We start from the raw sequence: 23,810 nt of genomic DNA, 5'->3' as shown, positions 1-23,810 counted from the left end.
ACTGAGATAGCAGAGACTGAAAAGGAGACATTGCATTAAAATTCCGCACAGTTGGAGGTGTAAGTCATATAAAAGATCCCAACACTTACTCTATATCAATCAAGACTGACACAGTTCTTTTAGCTCATTTGCACTACTGCTGTATCCGTATCTTGCATTGTGTCCCTACCATTAGGTGTCACCACTCCACAGCAGTAGATTTCTGAGGAGATAAGTCTAGAAAGTCTGGTCTGATATTGCAAATGTAGTATTTCTTTCCTAAGGGTTCCCAGGCTACTCCTACAAAAGTATCTTCCTGGGTAACGAGCTAAGCTCCTGCAGCAGAGAGAGTGGTACTGGACGAGACTGGGCAGATCCCAAAAGCCTCTGCCATTCCTGGAACGGTTTGGTTTCTGGCTCTTAATATTGAGGTTCAACTTCTGGGTAACATTCAGCCTCAACACTGCAAAGCTAGGCTATTGGCTGCCCTTCAGGCTGCCTCACTTGCCTTGCTTATTGGCTCATCCTCCACTTGTGGCTGGGACTGAGCCTTTGCTGCCGCCCTGGATGGGCGATCAGCCTGCACGTGCTATAACTTGGCTTCACCTCATCTGCACTTGTCCAACAGGCCACCGGTCTTGTTGTGGATTCAAAGGGCCCAAAATGAGTGGGGTTAACACAGCTAGTTTTGTTTCATGGGGAAAACACAGCTTAAATTGTGTTCTCTCTTCTCTGCCTCATGTACCATAACACTTTACTGTTTCTCCATGAGATAAGACTGTGCTACAGGGAGTTAAACACTGTTAGTACAAAACCACTGTTGGGAAATGCAAATGTCATCTGCTTAGCAAAACAAATTTTTGAAATTACAGCAATATTTGTTAACTGGTCAGCATTATGGGGATGACCAGTAATCCCCACTGTAATTTTAATGGAGTTAAATACCTCTTTATACAGAAGTTTTCATCAGAAACTGGAAACAATGGCCAAAACATCTAGATCAGCCAGATTAGATCAGCACAAGCTTGAATTCCTGACAAATCCTCAAGCAAACCCTGTAAGTCTTTGGCTCTTGGCATTGCTGTCTGACCCCGCTCCCTGAAAGTTGTGAGAGCTCCAGCCCCATGAGTACAGTGGCCACAAAAGGGCCAGACTGTGAAAGGCAATGCTTTTCCAATTAATTCAATACCTTCAAAAACCAAAAATTATTTGGAAATTCAAGGTAAAAATTTCTTCTTGTAACCAATATTTACTTAGCAACACAAACAAGCGACTCAAGGACAGAACGTGAGTCACAATGTGGAATTAAAAAATTTGTAATCTGTGCTGATGGGTGAGGGATCTGTCACACTAGCTGCCATCAATGAGCTTATTTTGGCCTGAAACTGTGCAGACTGGTTTCTCTGATGCGGCAACCTCTCCCATACTGTTGGGAAAGCAGCACTAGCCTAACAAAGTGTGAGGCGCCCGTGGTGATACTCTGCTCTTCCTACCTTCCACCATCCTCCCATCAGAGGAGGAAGGTAGTGTGGTTTCTTTCCATCCAGTGTTCTCTTGCCTCTTAAATTAATTGTCTCCAAAGAGGCTGCAGAGGCTCCACGATGCTAGGTTTCGTGTATCCTCCATATGCCTTCCCCACAAAGCTCTGTAGTCAAAATCACAAGATAGACAAAGAGGAAACTGCTCTCCTCTAGCCAGCATTTCTAAATGAGCCCTACAAGGAGTCTGTGGCAGAGCCTGGATGTGCACAACTTCTCCGAAATCCCAGTCGGTGTCTTGTGACAAGACCTGAGCGCTCCTGTGTCCTTCCAGCCAGATGCTACACTTCTGAGTCCGAGCCTTGTAAGACATACAACCTGCCAGGGACAAAACCAATGTAGCTAATTAAGACATAATTGATTAAGAGCCTCCAGGAGCAGACCAAGCTGAGGGCCCACCTCATTCAGTATCTTCTCCTTGTTTAAGGAGAACAGCATAAGAAAGATGAAGTATGGAGTGATTTTTCCTCTGGTATGATCTCCTAGGTTATAGAAATCAGCACTTTATAGATTTCGGGAGTTGGAAGCTGCATCCACTCAAAAATGTTTTAAAGGCACTGCCAGAAATAGGCTTCATGACTGTTTAACTCTTTTGAACCTGTTTATACTCCCAATGTCCACAACATCCTGTGACAACGAATTTCGTAGTTTACATGACTGCATTTAACTCATTTAACTGCATGGAAAAGTGCTTTCTTTTGCTTGCCTGCTTGCCAAAAATTTCATTGGGTGCCTCCTAGTTCTTTTATGAGGAACAATAAATAACCATTCCCAGTTCATCTTCTGCAGACCACTTGTGATTTTATGGACATCTATATTAAAAAATTGTTTAAAAAAACATTCCCTGAGCTTTTATCAATGTCTTCACATAAACATAAAACCTGTTTCATATTACTTATGTTGAAGCCTGCCATGGCTATTGTCCAGCTACATATTTTAGCAACAAAAGTAAATATGTCCAGCCGAGCCTCTTGCATAATTTTGTGTATTTGCCTGACAATACTGCTTCTTCCTTTTTAGAGTTTGGTAGGAAGCGTTTATTTAAAAGCAAGACTGGATTAATACTTCCCTCATTGGACTATCTCAAACATTCAGGGTATGCCAGAGCTTAACTGGAGGAAAATCTGGGCAGTGGGGAGATCCTGCTGGATATTAGCAGCATAAGAAGGGCAAGTGCTGTGTGCTCTGTGAGCAGGACTGACAGCTGGAAAATCCCACCGGCTGGTGCACGCAAGCCTCAGCAGGGCAACTGAACTTCCAGCATCTCTTTGTGTGCATGAGGATTCAGCCCACGGTTTGAGGTTCGCTGGCAGCTGGCAGTAGGCATGGGAGGATTATACATTAAATGCGAGCTGGAGTCAAAACTGCATGTAGCTGCTTACTTCTCATAAATTTTGGAGCGAGGCTGTGCAGTGTGAAAGGTCATATGCAGGATTTTTTCCTGATAACACGTATGTTGCTAACCCAGAGGAAACAGGGGCTGCCCAGCATGTCTCTGCCTGCTTGTTTGTTCATTGCTTTGAGGTGTTTGGTAGACTTTTAGCCTCCCTTTAGCCCACACATTGGTATAAAATTTACCCTGCTGGGAGGCGCTGTGAGCTAATGAGGGGAAACAGCCGGGAAAACAAACAAACAACGATGACAACAAAGCCACAACACACCCCACCCACAAACATATAAAAAACAAAGCAAAAACAAACAAACAACAAAATAACAAAAATCAAAACAACAAAAACAAAACAAAAAACCACAGCCACCACTGAAAGGAGAAATCTAAATCTATTGACTGTCAGCAGAAATATTCATTTTTATATTCGGTGAGTGGAATGACATTGAGAAGATTTCATGTTGTGCTTCATAAAAAGCAGGTGGAGAGGGATGCTGGGGAGGCTTTAAGGGGTTATACCTGCTTTTGGCACAAGAGCACCCTTGTTCTGTCTACACTACTTCTGGGACCTACCATGAAGATGGCCAATGCTCAGTGGGGCTGTGGGGTCCTTGGGGTGGCTGGGGTATCCCCCCCAGCCCTGCAGCATGCTTCCCACAGCCCAACTCTAGCTAGCAGGGGACAGAAAGTTAAAAAGTGCCAGTGTGGAGGACCGGGGCACGTGCTGTGTTCCTCACATAAGCCCAAAGTCCTTAGTTGCTGACTATTTGCTCTCCTGGCTCACAGAGGGTATGGGTGAAGGAAGGTCACACCACTGGTCCTGACACATCCGAATCCCCATGGCCCTCCCAAAGCAGCACCCTCAGGCACCCTGGAGAGTCCGAGAACAGATCTCAGACAGTCAGATCGGCTGCCCATGACTTCAGGTAGAGACCTGCAGAAGTCAAGCACTTACAAAATAAATGTATTTGAGCATGTCTTCTGAAGAGGTCTCTCAAACTTATTATTTCCCCTTAGTGAGACCATGTGATCCAAAATGACACCAACTCCTGCTGAAAAGACCCATCTATGTTATTTCTTCAGTCCAGGCTCTGCAGTGTCTGTGCAGGCATCTCAGTGAGTGCCCAGGGTGAGAGGATCCCACTCTTCAGATGAGTCCCACCAGTTACAAGCAGTATTTCTTAACACGCCTTAGTGCCTGTCTGTACCTTAATGCTATTCTTGTTCAGTCAGAGTTTTCAGCTCAGATCTCTTGGGCTTTCTCGAACCTTTTTCTCTGCTTGAGATAGTTCCAGACAACTCAGCAAAGACCTTCCTTCAGATCATGTGCTGAATAAAATGAAAAATCCTCTCAGTCAACCCTTGGCCGTCTGAACTCAACCAGTTGCAGGCAACAAGGTTGCAGCCTCAAAGTTTTCCCTTGGGCTGGGGATGTGCCCCACCTATTTTAGCGGGGAAGCCAAGGGGGACACGGGGGAAGGTTTGCAGCTCATGGCTTTGAAAGGCTCTTTGTAAACCTTCACAGGAGCCCTTTCCTCTGGGTGCATGCAGGGAGAAGATGGCAGAGCTCATTGGGGTCCTCGCTGCCGACAGTTAGTGGATGCTAATGATGACAGGATAAAACTTTTCAAATTAAGATTAAGTTCTTCCAGGATGGTGGTTGTTTTTGTTGTTGTTGGGTTTTGTTTTGTTTGTTTGTTTATTTTTTGTTTGTTTTGTTTTTATTATTATTTTTGTTTTGTTTTGTTTTTGTTTGTTTGTTTGTTTTAATTTACATAATCAGCTGGTTCACTATGTGCAGCGATCAGAAGCCTATAGCAGCTACTGGTGCAAATTGTTTCAGCACCTTCTGAAGGGCAACCACATTCCTCACTCCTCTTCCCAGAAAAAAGGTTTAGCACCAGGAATCTCTGTATAAAAATCAAGGTGGAGAAGAGGGCTTATGACCTCCTAAATTGTCAGTTCATGACACTTACGTTGGATGTCCTGACCTGCAATAAAGCTTCTGAACAATTTGCAATTGTCTATTCCTGCTATTAGCCCTTGCTGAGCACTTACTGTGACAGTTTTTACTCTGCTCTACCTGATCTCCCTATTCATTGATTAGTTTCCTTCTACGTGAGAACACAATTAGCATATTTTCAGTAGCTGGTTCTGTTGAAGTTTCCCCATTGGGTCTGCCTGGAACAATTGAATTTATTGCTATAGTTATAAGTTTAAGAAGGAGGTCATCTGTTCCTTGCTCTTAGAGTAACCAACAACATAAAACTTCCAAGATTACCAGTGCTCATGAGTTTGTGTTTCCTCATTACTAATGACATAAAGCAGTTTCCAACATTTGCAAGCAATATTTTTCCTTTCAAAAATCTTCTGCATCAAAAGAGATGCAGATGAATGTTGGCAATTCAATAGGCATTCGAAGAAGAAATCAGGGCAAGATTTCTACTAGCGATACAACAGCGTTTGCTCCTCCAGATTTCGTCAGTGCCTGCTCTCATTCAAACTTCTCTTCTGCAAAGACTGCAGGAGGCTTCCTGCCTGTGCTCCCTCACCTTGTGCCTCCTGTGGACTTTGCCCATGAGGAAGCCAGCCTGGACCTCACCAGAATTCTCAGGGAGGTCCAAGGTGGTGTGAGCAGCTGCGGCTGCACTTGCTGGCATTAGGGGAGAAAGGCTGACCTTGTAAAACCCTGCTCAGTGCCCTGAGCTCCTTGTTCCTCTTTTTACCTTTGCCCACTCACAAATGAGAATGACTTCCCAGGACTCTAGAAGCTGCACGTGTATAGCAAAACCTTGCCTCTCGGGTGGTTTGCTTGTGCACTGTGAAAGCGTAATCTAAAAGCAGGAACCCTGACTAAGCAGCTATGGAGGTGCTTACAAGACTTCTTTTATGCCTGCAAAGCTCTGTCAGCATATTGCTGTTTTGAATTAACTGCTTTTCTAATCGCTTATTTGTTTATGACAGCTGAAATTGCCTCACTGGATGCCAACACATATGAACTACTAAATGTTTCTTACATCTTACTTTGTGGCCCATCTTCTGTTTTGAAATAAACTGCCTACTAAACAAAATCAGTTTCCTTGTGTTTCTGATAACATATATATGTGGATTTCGAGAAAGGGAAGTGGGCATGGGAGGAAATTTAGAAAATGCAAAAGGGAAAAAAGTTGAGGCTATTTTTGTCTTGTTTCTGTAATATGGGAGGCAATAGACCTACGGAAACTCCCTCTCCTGTCCAGGTTTATATGGACTTCTCTGTACGTGGCCCTGGTCCAGCTGGTTTATACAAAGCTCCTGAGTGTCACTGTGGATGACAGTCCATGTCACATCCCCTCTTCTTCATGTGTTTCTTACATTCCCACCTCAGGGTCACAACTGGATGGGACAGCTGGGGCAGTGGGATGCTCTCAGGAGGCCCATGGGCTTTGCCACCAGCAGGTAAGGCCATGGAAAGTGGAATAAATAACTTACGCTTATTCTATGGATAAAAAACCATTTAATCCAATTCCTTGTATTCCTTAAACACGTGTTCATTAGAGCATAAGCAAAACAGCGCTGGGTGCGCGGGGGATTCACTCCGCCCAACACGCACACCTTTAAACAATAAAAAGTGTGCTTAAATACAGTAAAGTGTTACATATTCATAATGACCCCAGGAACGCCTATACATATTCATAACCTTTCCCCGCTTCTGATTAAAATGAGTCTCAGATAACCATTTCCATAGACCCTCCCCTGTTGCGCCTGCGCAGTGCCACTTGGTGAATTTGAGGAGGGGTCTTTGGGGGTCTTTGGATGAAGGCTCCTTCAGCTTCATCACAGTGAACTTTTTACCTTTGGCTCATTATGTTGAATTGACTGGGACCCAAGCTGCCAAGTTGAATGAAACCAGACTGGCGCCCCCTTTTGCTGTAAATCTTCGTTATCTTGTCCCTCAAGTTTACAGCTAGGTGCAGTAAAACTTCTTATCTTGGCATTCGATGGGGTTCTGTTCTTCTTAACATAAAGCTCTAAACTAAGCATTTATTGTGTGACTAAGCCTTAAAGTGTTAGCTTGTTAGTAGGCACCCCTTATAAGTTTAGTTAACCCTTAAAATGTTAGTTCCTTCTATCAATATAACTTCATAAGCAAGTTTCATAACTTTTTACATAGAACTTAACCACCTTTTTCCAAGTTCAGAGCCCGTGCCTCATTTGGTTATATCTGTAAACATTAAACATCTTAGCACGAATCACAACTGCATTTTTCACAACTCCCCCGTTTTCTTTTTATCCTATTGATTCGTGCTTTGGCCTCAAAGTTAGCTAGTACTTGCCTAGCGGCGGCTAGGTCCAGTTTAGTGTTATCTTTTAAAATCATCAATTTATACCCTGTTCCTTTTGTTGCCATTTCAGGATCTATAGGCATGGCTGAGATTTGCATGCCTTGGACTACTGAATGTATTAACCGAATAAAGCACGGGATCATACATGGTACAAACAGTAAACCAAGAAATGCACATACTATCATGAACCCTATTTTCTTCCACCAGGCTCCCCCAAATAAGTCATCCCACCAATGGCTAGTAAGTATAGAATTCCATTTCTGTACTGGTACATGTGCCACCCGTTTTATCTCCTCTGCTATTTTCATTATAGCTTCTCCATTATCATCTATTTCCAAACAACACTCAGAAGTATTCCATTTCCCACAGACGCCCCCTTCTTCAGCTAAAAGATAATCTAAGGCTACCCGATTTTGGTACACTGCAGCCCTGGTCTGAGACAATTGTCTTGCTATAAGATTCAGTGCCTCAGCTGTCCGGTTGCTTATTATTTCAACCACTGCTTGCAACCGGATAATTCGGTTTAGCATATATATTGGGGTACGGTATCCCCAGCTTCCATCTTGGGCCCAGGTGGCTGGATCATAGTATTCAATTATCCTCTTCGCAGGCCATTCATCATCTTTCCAAGTTTGTGTTCCTCCTATGGGGACATTTATTAAACCCCTCTTCTCTCTGTTTAAAGTTTCGTACAGAGGTTTCCCCAGATGACTCCCTTTTTCCTTTGGTAAAAGGAAAAATGCTGGTTGAATTATCCCTATTGTACAAGACCCTCTCCATTTGGGCATTAATTCATTATAAGCTCTATTCCCACATATCCAAAATAATCCATCGGGAGCTTTCCATGGTTCGTTTACATCGGTAGAGCCAGGATTCTGCCAATATCTCCTTAAATCCCCAATTTCCTCAAAAGGATTTGCTTTGCTTCGATTCTTCCAGCATATCGTTTCATTTCCCAGGCTACAATTTCGAGACCAATATCCATTAGGTGGACCTGGCCACCAAGTGGGAGGAATAGAGGTTTTTGATGAATTTACTTGTAACACTAACTTACAAGGGGTTTGCCCAACATATTCAGTAAAATCCAGTTTACCATCATCCCTTGATATGCATATCTGCCCTATTATTAAGTGACTTAATACCCATCCTTCTGGTCTTTTTTCCCGAGTTACATGAGTTCTGTTCCATACCAGTAATCCTTCTGGGCTTACACTCTCTCCTCTCCAAGGCCACTGTTCTGCCATTTGAGACCCCCCACATATCCAGCATGATGTGACATTTAACTCCCGGGCTATCTTTTCCATAAGATCTATAAACAGGTTTTTCCCCCACTGTTGGTAATTGTAATCCCTTATCTTTTTTCCTTATTTCTTCATACCAATCACTATTTTTCGGTACCAATTTCTGTTTCTCTTGCCTCCTTTTCAGTTCCTGAGTGGCATTCTTAACTAACTCCTCCTTATACTGATCTTGTACTCCCCCTCCATCTGAATAGCCCCACATACCAGCTTGTGTAAAACAGATATTTTGTTCTCCTCTAGGGCAGGAGACAAAGCCTACACCGAGTCCACCTTTCCCTAGGTTAGTTGCTACCCATAACTTCTGCCCTTGGATTTCACATTTTTCCAATTTTGTTCTGTCATAACACCCAGAATTAACATGAGTGTGATAACTGAGAACATATTGTGTCAGTCGTCCTATTCTCACGCGCTCATAGCATTTGGTACAGGGATTGGCCAGGCTAAGTTGGGAACAATAAGTCACCACTCCTAGCAAGAGGATCAGGTCCAGGTTTCTACACCCTCTGCCTCTCTGGCCTACCAGGTTGCAGCTGGCAGCCGAGTTCGTCATCTTCTCGGCAGCAAGGGTAGTGTCCCCGCCTTTCCTGTTTTTGCCGTTAGGTGGTGACTTTTTATCGTATTCCAAACTCTCGGCCTTCACTCCCCAGGAGCAACAGGACAACATGGGCCTCTATTCTTCCTATCACTGGTGGACTCTCTAAGTTACCATCCACCCCTTTAGTAAGTACCTCCCATCATTCTTCACTTTTTTTTTTTTTTTTTTTTTTTTTTAAATATTCCTCCAGTGGCCGCTAGAATTCCCAATCCTGTTAGCAAGTTCCCTTTGTGGATATGCTTATATCACAGTCCATTACGACCTAAACACCAAATACAAATAATGGAATTACACATATGACTTAGTTCAACATGCTTAATTATTAAACCATTCTTATTTTCCTTTATACTGGACATTCATATTAACAATCCTGGTAGTAGTTACATCACCGATCCTGTGTTAATTTCAATTTCAACTCCCCCGGTCCTTGAGTTACTTTCCAGGTTCTTTCTTCCATCAGGGGTCCTTTAACTCGAGATGCGTGTGTCCATCCTTTCTCTGCAGTCCGAACAGCTGTTTCTGTAGTTAACAGAACAAGAAAAGGCCCCTCCCATCGTGGAGTTAGAGTATCTTCTTTCCAGGTTTTAATTAGTACTTTATCCCCAGGTAGTATTTTATGAATCGGAAACCCTAAAGGGGGAGTCTGATTTAAAATCCCTTTCTCTCTTAGTTCAGTTTGATTTTTGTTTACTGTAATCACATAATGTTGGAAAGATAAATCTTCAATTTCAGGAGAGGATGTAGGCATCCACTGAGTAAACGGCATGCCATACAACATTTCATAAGAGGAAAGGCCAGTGTCCGAATTAGGCATTGTCCTTATGTTCAGTAAAGCTAAAGGCAAGCACTTTATCCAAGATAATTGAGTTTCAATCATCAGTTTAGATAGTTGTTGTTTCAGAGTCTGATTCATTCTCTCTACCCTTCCGGAGCTCTGAGGATGCCATGGAGTATGATATTCCCAGGCTATGCCTAAAGCAGATACTACAGCCTTTAGTATTTTGGATGTAAAATGCGTTCCCTGATCTGAATCAATGGCCAGAATCATCCCAAACCTGGGGATGATTTGTTCTAACAATATCTTGGCCACAAACGGAGCATTAGCTCTTGCTGCTGGGAAGGCTTCAACCCAGTGTGTTAATTGATCCACTATAACTAGCAGATATTTGTGCTGTCCCACTTTTGGAAGTTCTGTATAATCCACTTGGATCCTTTCAAAAGGTCTATATGCAGTTTTTCTTCCCCCTGCTTGGGCCCTCCTCATGTTTCCTTTATTTATCTTTTGACAAGTCATGCACCCGTGGGTGATTTGTTTCACTAGTTCAAATATTCCAAAACACCCAAAATATTTAAGAAATTGATCACCCAATGCTCGGGTTCCCCAATGAGTTCTCTGATGCAACTGGTGTAAAATTACCCTAGCATAACTTTTTGGAACCATTTCTCTATTGTCTGGTAATACCCACTTATTATTTCTAAGTTGTGCTCCTATCTTTTCTAATTCTTGCATTTCTTTTGGAGTGAATGACTTCTCCCCTGTACTTTCTGATCCTTCTTTCAAAGGCTGTAAGACAACTGGTTTTAAAGGTAGCACTGCTGCTTTCCTGGCTTCTTGGTCAGCAAAATTATTTCCTCTAATTCTTAACCCTGTTCCTCTCTGTGTCCCCTTACATGAACTGAGGGCTCTCTCAGGGCTTGCAACACTTGCAACACTCTGATTATTAACTCTTGGTGTACTAGCCCCTTTCCTTGAGTGTTAACAAGCCCTCTCTCTTCCCAAAGCTTTCCAAATGTGTGCACCACTCCGTAAGCATATTTGGAATCTGTATATATGGTACCTTCTTTTCCTCTTAAAAGTTCTAATGCTCGATATAGAGCAAAAAGCTCACAAGCCTGCGCCGACCATGCAGGGCTTAAAGATCCTGACTCGAGAACGCTCATAGTTTTTCCATTTACTATCGCATATCCCGATTTTCGTTTCCCGTCTACCACCCTTGAAGACCCATCAATAAAATACTTTTCTCCTTTTGTTAATTCCTCTTCTTCTAAATCAGGTCTGATTTTAGTCTGTAATTCTATCACCTGCACACAATCATGTTTAGGAGATTCAGCTACATTTCCAAATAGGAATTGTGCTGGATTCCTAGCTCCCGTTGTTTTCAGCTCTAAGTGAGGAGAGCTCAGGAGAATGGTCTCATATTTCAGCATCCTACTATCTGTTAACCATTTCTCTGCTTTCTGCTGTAAGATCCCTCTTACATCGTGTGGGGTATAAACAGTTAATTCCCCCCCGAATGTTACTTTCTTAGCTTCCTCTACCAACAAAGCTACTGCCACTAAAGCCTGTAAGCATGTGGGCCATCCTCGGCTTACAGGATCTAATAATTTTGAGAAATACCCTACAGGTTTCTTGCTCCCTGCCCAATCTTGGGTCAATACTCCATATGCAGTTTGGTTAGTTGTTTCTACAAAAAGCTGAAATGGTCTCCCTACATCAGGTAAACTTAAAACAGGGGCTGTCATCAGAGAGTTTTTTAATATTCTCAAACATTCTTCATCTTCGCCACTCCATTTGAGTGAGTTCATTACTAGTTTCTCATATAAAAATTTTACTTTCTCGCTATAGCCTTCTATCCACTGTCTGCAATATCCTAATAGTCCCAGCAATTGCCTGACTTCTCGCTTACTTCTTGGCGCCGGCAAAGCTATAATCCCTGACACTCGGTCTGGGTCTAACTTCTTCTGCCCTTTTGCTAGCCAGTGTCCTAAATATTTTACTTCTGGCTCTACAAACTGCAACTTGCTTTTTGAAACTTTCAGTCCTTTTTCCCCCAAAAAATTGAGTAATCTAATAGTCCCTGTTCGCACTGCTTCTTCTTCCTTTCCAGCAACTAATAAATCATCTACATATTGTATGAGTTTCACCCCCAAAGGCAATTCAAATTCTAAGAATAATTTTTCCAGCGCTTGTCCGAACAGGTTGGGAGATTCAGTGAATCCCTGGGGCAGCACAGTCCACCTTAACTGTTGCTTTCTCCCCGTGTCAGGGTCCTCCCACTCAAATGCAAAATAATTTCTACTGTTTTCATCTAGAGGACAAGCCCAGAACGCATCCTTTAGGTCCACTACACTATACCAAATATTTTCAGGAGATATCTGATTTAATAACGTATACGGGTTTGGCACTACGGGAAACCGGGTTTTAGTTCGCTGATTTACTGCTCTTAAATCTTGAACAAGTCTGTATGTCCCGTCTGCCTTTTGGACTGGCAGGATTGGGGTATTATGAGGAGACATACACGGCTCTAAAGTGCCATGTTTTAGCAAACTTTCTATTACAGGTTTTAATCCCTTTCTTCCTTCCAGGGGAATAGGATATTGGCGCACTCGAATTGGAGTGTCCGGGTCTATTACTTCTATCCTTATAGGTTCTATTTCTAATTTCCCCACGGTTTCAGGGGCTGACCACACAGCAGGATTGATCTCTGTTTCATCATTCGGGGTTAAGGTATAAATCTTTACTTTCAACTCTCCCTGCTCAACCCCTATGGTCAGCCCTAAAGCTACAATCAAGTCCCTCCCCAGCAAATTATTCTCAGCTTCAGAAACTAACAATAAATCATTAAGGCAAATCTGTTTTTCTGATTCTATTTCTACATCACATAAAACAGGGACCTTGAAGGGTTCTCCCTTTGCACCAACTACAAAAGCAGTTTTTCTACTTAATGTGCATCCTTTAGGAAGCTGTTGTACTGTGGATCTTTCTGCTCCCGTGTCTACTAAAAATGTTATTTCTTCACGATAGGGGCCTATTTTATGTTTTATCAAGGGCTCGTTAGTCGCTTTGGCCCCTAACAAATAGAGCCCCTGACACCCCTATTCATCCTCTTTAAACATTTTCTCATCTTCCTCCCTTTTTGAACACACCCGCTGTATATGCCCCCTTTTCCCACAATAATAACAAGTAGGAATGCTTTCCCGTGGACCTGTTTTAACTGATATCCTGTTTACTGGGGCTGACCTTCCATGTGGTCTGTTCCTAGGCATCCAGTTTATTGGGGCTGTTCTCCCTCGCTGTGAATTCTGTTCTTCCCTAAGTGGCGTGTTGTCTTCCTTTTTCTGGCACTCCCTCACTGCAGCTACTAAGACTTTTGCTTTTGCCCTCTGTTTTTCCTCATCCCTTCTCACATACACCTTCTGTGCTTCCCTCAGAAGCTCCTGTAACCCCTTGTCTTGCCAATCATCTATCTTTTCTAATTTCTTTCTTATGTCCCCCCAAGATTTAGCTACAAACTGGGTTTTCAATAATGCGGCACCCACAGGGGATTCGGGATCTAATCCCGAGTACATCTGTATACTCTTTCTAAGTCTTTCCAGCCAATCTGTGGGGGATTCATCCTGCCTTTGGTACTCATTAAAGGCTTTATTAATATTTTGTCCTCGAGGGACTGCCTCTCGGATACCTTGTATAACCATTTCCCTTAAATCTATCATATTTTGTCTCCCTTGTGGGTCCTGAGAATTCCAATTAGGTCTCTGCGTTGGCCATTTTAGGTCCCCCTGGGGTCCTTGCTGGTGTCTCCTTTCCCAATCTCGCATACCTGCCACTCGAATCATTTCCCTTTCTTCTGCGGTAAATAAAATACTCAAAATAGACTGGAGTTCCTCCCAGGTATAAATATTGGGGCCTAAAAATTGGTCCAGCCCCTCTGACACACTTATCGGATCATCTAATAATTTCCCCATATCCTTTTTGAAATTCCTGACATCTCCAGTGTTTAAGGGCGCCGTTACAAACCCTATGCCCCCTGCATTACCCCCCATAGGCACTTCTCTAAGAGGGTATAATTTCCCTTCACACTCACCCTCTAACTCCTCCCGACTCATAGTTTTACTCCTTGTCCTGCTTGAAGGGGGGGAGGAAGGGGGGGCTGGAGCCATGGGAGTGGTAGAGATATTTTCAGCAGGAGATGGGGGTTGCCCGTGATACGGTGGAGGTAAAGCCTCTAATGGGTCCCAGGAACCTTTCTCATCCTCTTTTTTCTTGAGAGCATACAATCCTATCGTTTTTGTACTACCCCTCCAGCAAGCAGCATAATCCATTTCCTCCTGACTAAAAGGTTCTTTACCATTTACATATAAATTTAGAACCTGACACGTCCAATCATCAAAAGTTCCAAAAATAGGCCAGTATACGTGATCAGGTCTAATTTCCTTCTTAGTCCATTCTACCATACAATACTGAATCATTTTCTCTTTACTCTTACATTGAGTAAACTTCTCCTCATCCCAAAATTCTAGCATTACCCCCAAGGGACTGTCTGGGGGTATCTCTGGTAGGTCGCTCCCCTTCGACCTCTTGGGCCTCCCTCCCCTGGGATCCCGAAAACCTATGGCCTTACTTTTTCCCTGGCCCATCCCAAATGGTGCTCCTTTCACTCTTTTGTGCTTTCGCTTCGTCCCTTCAGTGACCAAGTCCCTCGCAGGAAATTGGAAACGCACATAGAAGGACTCCGCACTCGCTTCGTAACTACGTTACGTCTCACACATTCAGCACACAAGCACCAATAACACCACCCGACCCGGCAGTACTTACAGTCCGCTGTTCCTGCTGGGGTCTTCGTGCACGTTGAATTACGGGTGTACTGCAGTAATCCTCAGGGAGCTCAATTCTTTTGCTTATGCTTTAATTTTATATAGCGTTGGTAGCTTTCTGCATACCCAAGTCCAAGGGCCACTATTAAAGTGGGGCGCCCCCCTTGAGCCTGGGATAGCACAAAACCATCCAAGGCTATCACGTCGGGGTCACCAATTGGAATAAATAACTTACGCTTCTTCTATGGATAAAAAAACATTTAATCCAATTCCTTGTATTCCTTAAACACGTGTTCATTAGAGCATAAGCAAAACAGCGCTGGGACTGGTTAACCAGTAGCTTCAATAAGTGAAGGTACACCTGGGTTTGAGAAATAAAGAGGAGAATGAACTGTGAGGAAGCTGTTGTTCACACCCTCACAGCCCTTCCCTCGGAAGTGACTCACATTATCATTCAGTGACTATGGAGAAAGCATTTCTCTTCAGCTCTTTTGATAAATCATTTGCTTCCTCTTTTTTTTTTCTTTTCCCTCCTCTACAATAAAGTATTGTTTAATTAAACCTCTTCCACTGCTTACTGTGAAAAAACAGAGTTTGTTAAGCGCTTGACCTCTACAAGTTGAAGCCAATGCTGCTGCCAGGCAAAGCCTAGCAGAAGGGTCAAAAAGGCAAATTCTGGTTTAAAATCATGAGATTCTTCTGTGCCAGACACAAAACCTTTGAAATTTGGAGGGACTGGCAACACCACGTAGGCATATGCAGTAATATAAACATTAGTCTAGTGCCAAGTCTTCAGACCGCACTCCAAGTCCACACATAAGAGGGGGCTGGAATGTAAAATCAAATGGTCTGTGAAAATTTCCATTGGTTGCTGCTGCATTAACAGCAGAACACTGCGGATGATGTGAATGCAGTAAAACATACAGAATAAGCAAGCCCTCTGCAACCTCAAAAATTGTATAGAGAGGTACTGTCATGCTGACTGGAAAGAGGAAAGCACATGACTAAGTTTTTCTTCCAAAATTGTAATAGAAGCTTTTGCTGTTTAGTAAATATTTCTTCTCTGCTCCCATTCTTGAGTAAAGACATCTGTAGTTGCGATGTGTGAGATTTCTGCTTTTTGTTGAAGCCTTTGGGTAACATGGTATTTTCTTGCACAAATGTTTAGTTTCTACTTGTGTTCTTGGTCTGGTTTGCATTCCACTCTGAGCTTGGACATGAGGGACAAATATCCAGATAATTACATGCAAAAGCTCCAAGAGGCATATATAAATAATAAAAAATCTTGTCTAGCTAAGGGAAATCCAACCTACTGATCTATAAACGTAGACTATTGGCTCAAAAGCAGCCTAATTACTGGATGTTACACTGACCAGAAGCCATTGCCTCATGTGGAAGTGGGAGAAGATGGATTTATTTCTGTACATCTGTTGGTGAAAGACAGCACCAGACCTAGATGCAGTTTAATAACGCTCCTACCCTTAAGACAATACCCCGAGTTTATCCACAGGTCAGTTTGTATCGATGTCCACTTAAAGCTGAACTCTATGAAAACAAACATGAAACCTCACCTTGGAAACCTTTAGATAATAAACAACAGAGACAAAAATCCCTTTTGTGATCATGGAGTTCATTCTGCCAGAAGACGAGCATCTGCATCCTATTCAAGCAAAGTGCTTATGAATATGCTTTGTGTGAAACATATATACCACCCCTTCTGTTTCAGTGTTGATTCTTGTGTGCTTAAAATCAGTATAAGCTTGTTTGTTTGGTACCTCATGGAGCAGAAATGACCCAATCACCCAGAAGCAGACGTTTTTAAAATGGATAATTGAGAAGATTATGAAGCTAATAATAGCTATAGATACATAAAAAACTTAGATGATTTCTTCATATACTGCAATTGTCTGTATAATGAAGTTTTGTGCATGCTAGTGTTCTCAGATGGAGAAGGATGCTGCAACCCACTGTTGGTAAATGTGAATAACGTGACCAGAAAGAGGAAGTGTTGCCATCCAGATTTTAAAGGTTTTAACAAAGAAAATATTTGAGCATAATCAAAGCTGTTGTAATAGACATTTAGCATCAAATTAACAGAAGAGTTAACAGTGCATCATCTGTATTTTTGTTTTTGTCCTTATCTGAGCCTGTTATGATGACGCCCTGAGGTTGCCAGATCTCTGCATACTAACTAAATAACAGTCTCTGGAGAAGAAAACACACTGCACACCTTGAAGTGGTAAAAATGAATCATGTCATAACTGTGTAGAAATGCAAATATGGGCAACTCCAGTGGCAATTTTAATATTAATTACTTAATAATGTAACCCAAAGTTGTAGGTTAACATTTTCAAATGTGTATTGTGATTTTTGGGTGCTTTAGTTTTGAAACAAAATGAATGACTCTGAATATCAGGTCTCTAAAGTACTTCAAACACAGCAGCTAAAAACCAAGGCTAGTCATTCTGGTGGTGTAATCTGTGTGCATGTCTAGCAACATGGAAGCTCAAAATAAAAGAGGACTGCCTGTGCAAAAGTATTTTAAAAATCAGAAGGAGGAACTGAAATAATTGCAAAACAGCTTCCCTTGAAATGAAAAGGAGGATGATGGAAATGATATTTAACAGACCATCTGACATGTAGTAAACAGCTGTATGAAATGGTTGTTGGCTTCTGCAAGGAAGACAGGACTGAGAAACTGTCTTTTTCAGCAAACCAGCAATAGAATAGATGCCCTAAAACTGCTCAAAAACAAATGCAGGATAAACTATTAACAAGATACTGCTTTAAAATATTTTCCACTCTAACTGTCCCAGAAAACTGGATTTGCTACTGGTCGTTCATGTACAAAACCGAACAGTTCCTTGTAAATCATTATACTGGAGTATTAAATGCTCAATATGTTAAGAGCTACTGAAGAAAAAGTGGACATCTAATTTACTTTCATTATAAGCTAACATGGAAGGATGCCAGGCTAGTCTGGAGGAGTCATAAAACCACAGCATGCGTTGGAATTGAATGCCTGATGGTGGCCTGAGTATTTTTTAATTGGCAGATAGATCAGCATCCCATCTGGCTTAGATTAGTTTTGCTCCACTGACCCAAGTGGGGCTGCAGCCACGTGCAGCTCCTTCAGACCCAGACCTGTGTGAAGACATTGGAAATTTTCAATGAAAAGACTCAGTGGCCACCTCCTCGGTGGCACGCCGTGCCCACAGACCCACATCCCATGCCAAGCAGCCATGGCAGCGGGCTGCTCTTGGGGACTGGTGGGGCCGTGCTGCCACCCACAAGGGCACAGCCCTGCAGCACCCACACCAGGTAAGCAGGACAGGGACAGTGGCAGTGACCAGAGACAGCCACATCCCAGCTCTCATCCTCATGTGGCTCTTTCCCAGCAGCCGATCCAGCACCATCGGGGCTGGTCAGGGGCACTGGCAGCCAGACTCTGCAGAGCAGGGAGAAGATGGCAGAGCTCATTGGGGTCCTCGCTGCCGACAGTTAGTGGATGCTAATGATGACAGGATAAAACTTTTCAAATTAAGATTAAGTTCTTCCAGGATGGTGGTTGTTTTTGTTGTTGTTGGGTTTTGTTTTGTTTGTTTGTTTATTTTTTGTTTGTTTTGTTTTTATTATTATTTTTGTTTTGTTTTGTTTTTGTTTGTTTGTTTGTTTTAATTTACATAATCAGCTGGTTCACTATGTGCAGCGATCAGAAGCCTATAGCAGCTACTGGTGCAAATTGTTTCAGCACCTTCTGAAGGGCAACCACATTCCTCACTCCTCTTCCCAGAAAAAAGGTTTAGCACCAGGAATCTCTGTATAAAAATCAAGGTGGAGAAGAGGGCTTATGACCTCCTAAATTGTCAGTTCATGACACTTACGTTGGATGTCCTGACCTGCAATAAAGCTTCTGAACAATTTGCAATTGTCTATTCCTGCTATTAGCCCTTGCTGAGCACTTACTGTGACAGTTTTTACTCTGCTCTACCTGATCTCCCTATTCATTGATTAGTTTCCTTCTACGTGAGAACACAATTAGCATATTTTCAGTAGCTGGTTCTGTTGAAGTTTCCCCATTGGGTCTGCCTGGAACAATTGAATTTATTGCTATAGTTATAAGTTTAAGAAGGAGGTCATCTGTTCCTTGCTCTTAGAGTAACCAACAACATAAAACTTCCAAGATTACCAGTGCTCATGAGTTTGTGTTTCCTCATTACTAATGACATAAAGCAGTTTCCAACATTTGCAAGCAATATTTTTCCTTTCAAAAATCTTCTGCATCAAAAGAGATGCAGATGAATGTTGGCAATTCAATAGGCATTCGAAGAAGAAATCAGGGCAAGATTTCTACTAGCGATACAACAGCGTTTGCTCCTCCAGATTTCGTCAGTGCCTGCTCTCATTCAAACTTCTCTTCTGCAAAGACTGCAGGAGGCTTCCTGCCTGTGCTCCCTCACCTTGTGCCTCCTGTTAATAGTGGAGATCAGAACTTCCATCATGCTGCGCATGGGAGTGCTGCATTATTTCATTCATCTTCTGTTGTTTGAAAGTCCTGATTCACAGTGGCAAGTTCCAGGATGGAAGCCTTGACAGGGGCCATTCTGTCATTCTCCTTATTTCATAGTAGCCCTGTGGAGAGTTTTACCTTTGTAGTTTACTTAGTAAACTCTTGTATCCACTTTTGCAATCAGAAGCTGGTTTTCTTCTTCTTCCCACTCCAGTTTTGTAAGTTCAGTGCTGCTCTCTTAAAATGGTTTGTGCTGCTTGACATAGTTACTCAGTTTTTCTGGTTTTTCTTAGTAAATACTTTTTCCTTCAGATACGCTTGTGTTTAAGATTTGATGAGTGCTACGTTAATTGTTACACTATTCAGAAAGTATGTAATATATTCTTCATTGCAGGTCTTGGATACAAGAGACCTACAGGTATTTAAAGTGACTGTAAATGGACAGGATGCAAAATTTGTTTTTGGAGAAAAGCACAGTTTCAAGGGGGCCCCCCTGGAAATCACGCTGCCTTTTGAACTAAGAAGGTATACACTTCTGGCTATTCCTTTTGGTGTTTCCAAAATGCACTGTGTAAGCTGTTTGTTTGCCTGCAAGGTTGTTATGTAGAGCTTGCAAAGGGAATTGTAAATTACAGTGTTGCATTTGTTTCATATGTGACCTAGTAGTTGAATTTAATATTTGGTTTCATTAGGCAGCCAAAACTTTGGGAGTCTTTTTACCAGCTTCCAAGTCAAATGTCATGTACAAAACTACTTGCCAAAGTAAGCAGTGAAATGTGTAATGTATCGCAATTTTTCCAGTGCTTCTCATTAGTAATCTTTCTGCTTCAACAACCTGAATTTTGTCATGTTCAGAATTGCTACAGTATGGCACGTGTGAAGTTGAAGACCCTATTTTCCTTTTTCTGTAGAACTGCAGGTTACCACTGTGATTAGATAGTGTAGTCAATACAATTAAACTTACTATTTGAAAATGTGTTTTTAAGTCCAAGTCCCTAAAAACTGGAACTTGAGTTTTGGCAACATGATGAGGAATTAATTTAAACATAATCTACCTCTTAAGTTGCATGGAATAAGAAGATGTTGCCAAATTTTTTGGCAATTTGCTTTGTATGTTTTACCTCCATGGTATTTCACATGCCAAAGCTGAAAGCTGTAATTGTGTATGGAGATTCCGTTGTTTGAATAAAGTTGTATACTAAGTTGCTTTTTATTGTTTTGTTTTCAGAACTGGTTAGTGCCTTTACAAAGTCATGTCTGCTTTGTAATTTTTATGTCACTTTTTTTTTTTGTTCTCTGAGTTAGTGCAGTTTAGAAACACACACAATGTGGAAGAGAAAGGAATGTCATACAATAGCCATCCCTTCTGCAGAAACACTTCTGATCTGATACGAAACCGAACAAATGAAATGCTTAAATAGACCGCAGCAGAAACATAGGCCTGTTTCTTTTGTTTGACTTTCAGCTTTTTTTTTAATTGCTAGATTTCCTTATAAGAAAAAAAAAGCAACAAAGAGGGAGTTATGAGCTGTGATCGGAAGAATTTATAATCTTGTGTGAGATACAATCCCCCATCTAAATCCTAATAAAACAGCAATAGGAAAGGGTAGGAGTTACAACTGAGAGTTGGACTGTTCAGTATGCAATGTGCCTTATGGTGATACAAATTATTTTCTCTTTTCATGTCAAATATGTACTTTGGAATACTGGTTGTAAACCAGATATGTATGCCTGGTCACCTTATCTAGGAGCCAACTCCTCTGATCAGCTGAAGTTTGTTCAGATTTATGGTTAGATTGTTAATTCCAGAGAGTTGCATGTATAAGCTGGAACATTGCGATAACAGGAGTGAGTGCTTCTGTGTGCTTTTCGTGCCAGTGATGGTTTTGATACATTTTTAAAAAACAAGAGTATGAATGCATCAGGTTTGTGTGTGCTTGTTTGTTACCAAGCAGGCACTTGTCTGGCACAGAGCTGTTAGTTTTTCCTTCACAGCAGTTGTAAAACGCTGAATGAAATTTGAACATTTTTAATTTTTCTTGTTAAGTTACTGTTAATAGGGTTTTCCAGTAATTGCTATTTTCAGTATTTTTTTTTTCTGTTTAAGGATCATACTTACAGAACATAACATTAACTGCAAAACTATTTTTTTTAATTTACAGAATCTACAAATCTTATATTATTAAGGCACGTATCGTCTTATATAGGCTTTATTCACTTTTGCCTATTCCAGTAGGTCTTTTTATATTTAACGTGTACCATGTTAGATAGTTGTGACAAAACTTTATGTATGTGGCTGGTCCATTAGTTTAAAGAACAAGTCCATGTTCTCCTTGAAGAGAGTAGAGGAAAAGTTTCTGCTTAGTTAAAACAGTAATAAAGTGTCTTAGCTGGCTTATTTCAATTTTAACATTCTATTTTTTACAAGCATAACTGAAAAGGAAAAGTTGATTTTAATATGCTACTTGTTCTTATTTTTAATGCTTTTGAGACAATGCTGCAGACCTATTTTTTGGAAATCTTTATGGATGAATTTTGTTAGCAGTCGGGAGTTGTGTCAAAACAGTCTCACCTTGTGCCTCCTGTGGACTTTGCCCATGAGGAAGCCAGCCTGGACCTCACCAGAATTCTCAGGGAGGTCCAAGGTGGTGTGAGCAGCTGCGGCTGCACTTGCTGGCATTAGGGGAGAAAGGCTGACCTTGTAAAACCCTGCTCAGTGCCCTGAGCTCCTTGTTCCTCTTTTTACCTTTGCCCACTCACAAATGAGAATGACTTCCCAGGACTCTAGAAGCTGCACGTGTATAGCAAAACCTTGCCTCTCGGGTGGTTTGCTTGTGCACTGTGAAAGCGTAATCTAAAAGCAGGAACCCTGACTAAGCAGCTATGGAGGTGCTTACAAGACTTCTTTTATGCCTGCAAAGCTCTGTCAGCATATTGCTGTTTTGAATTAACTGCTTTTCTAATCGCTTATTTGTTTATGACAGCTGAAATTGCCTCACTGGATGCCAACACATATGAACTACTAAATGTTTCTTACATCTTACTTTGTGGCCCATCTTCTGTTTTGAAATAAACTGCCTACTAAACAAAATCAGTTTCCTTGTGTTTCTGATAACATATATATGTGGATTTCGAGAAAGGGAAGTGGGCATGGGAGGAAATTTAGAAAATGCAAAAGGGAAAAAAGTTGAGGCTATTTTTGTCTTGTTTCTGTAATATGGGAGGCAATAGACCTACGGAAACTCCCTCTCCTGTCCAGGTTTATATGGACTTCTCTGTACGTGGCCCTGGTCCAGCTGGTTTATACAAAGCTCCTGAGTGTCACTGTGGATGACAGTCCATGTCACATCCCCTCTTCTTCATGTGTTTCTTACATTCCCACCTCAGGGTCACAACTGGATGGGACAGCTGGGGCAGTGGGATGCTCTCAGGAGGCCCATGGGCTTTGCCACCAGCAGGTAAGGCCATGGAAAGCACCTCTTGGTTTTGCACTGTACCTCAAGCCTTGCGTCCCTCCTGTGCCTGCAGCTCCTGGTGTGCTGCTCCCGCAGCTGTGTGCACACAGCGTGCAGATGTGCTGTTTCAGGAACTGAGTTCTAAATGGCATAAAGGTTAGGTTCTGCATTTGGCATTACATATCTGTGGCTTCCAGCAATGTTTTGTCAAGAGCAATCGCCCTTGGTTGCCAAACTTTGCTGTTAAATTGGATCCTAACTCTTACTACACAGAGATAATTTTTCTTATGTATGTCCTCACTTGAGCACTTGCTGCTGCGTTTGTGTGGTTGATGTGAGTTCACCTGCGGTACAGAATAATTTCTTTTCAATGCCCGGGTCAGGGTGTCAAATTCATCTTACTGAAACTGTCTGAGGGGACAAAGCCAGGGCTGGAGCAGGATCTCCCAGGCCCCCCGTGCTGAACGCCAGGCACACACAGCCCCTCACAGCCAGGGTGCCTTGGCCTCTTGTCTTGGGTCCTAATTCCTCACCCCTTTTACATGTGATCGGTGGCAGGGATCTTTCCTGACTTGGAGAAAGAGAAATATGGGCAGTTGCAATTACTGCTCAGCATCTGCTGTCCCCCCACAGAAGAGAGGAGATCTCTTTCGGTATCCTTGTGTTAAAATGTTAATCAATAAATAAATAATGCCTTTTGGCAGAAGGATTGAAAAAAAAAAGGAGGGGGGTGAGTGTGCAGTGCCTAAAAAAGTGTTTCCAAGGGTACTAAGTGAATGCAAGCAGTGGTGCTGGAGCGCTACAGTTTTCCAATGCACTGAGCTGGTGCAGCCGGCAACACCGACCCGCTGGCTGGACACACAGGCTCAGGCCGGGATTTGGTACAACCCTGGAGCTTCCCAGGCTCTGAAGTTCTTGCTTTGAGGATAAGAATGTGTTACTGCCAGCCAGAAGACTGTCATCAACCTCCCACCTTCTCTTATGCACCATGTCCACTTGACCCGTCCTTCCCATTGTTTCCACTTCACAGGTTTTGGTGAGGTTGTTTTTTTCCCATCTTGGTTTAAGAAAAAAGGTGAATGTTTTTGGATGGCTTAATTACCTGCCCTGTTCAGCTGTTTGATC

At 42.2% G+C, this 23,810-nt stretch overlaps 1 long non-coding RNA gene across 1 annotated transcript in view; it reads right to left on the bottom strand.

The window, feature by feature from the left end:
* LOC135576651 (uncharacterized) overlaps positions 1–19,611 on the bottom strand; it is a 33,725-nt gene extending 14,114 nt beyond the window's left edge. Inside the window, exons 1-2 of the long non-coding RNA XR_010468438.1 lie at positions 14,722–19,611; positions 1,473–9,644 (exon numbers count right to left, since the gene is read on the bottom strand). This is a non-coding gene — a long non-coding RNA (uncharacterized LOC135576651). The remainder of the gene's footprint in view (positions 1–1,472; positions 9,645–14,721) is intronic.
* Positions 19,612–23,810: the final 4,199 nt, after the last annotated feature.

This window comes from Columba livia, chromosome 1, assembly GCF_036013475.1.
Source record: "Columba livia isolate bColLiv1 breed racing homer chromosome 1, bColLiv1.pat.W.v2, whole genome shotgun sequence".
Lineage (NCBI taxonomy): Eukaryota > Metazoa > Chordata > Aves > Columbiformes > Columbidae > Columba > Columba livia.
The sequence above is the reverse complement of the archived record's forward strand: the minus strand, read 5'-3'. Positions and strand labels throughout refer to the sequence as shown.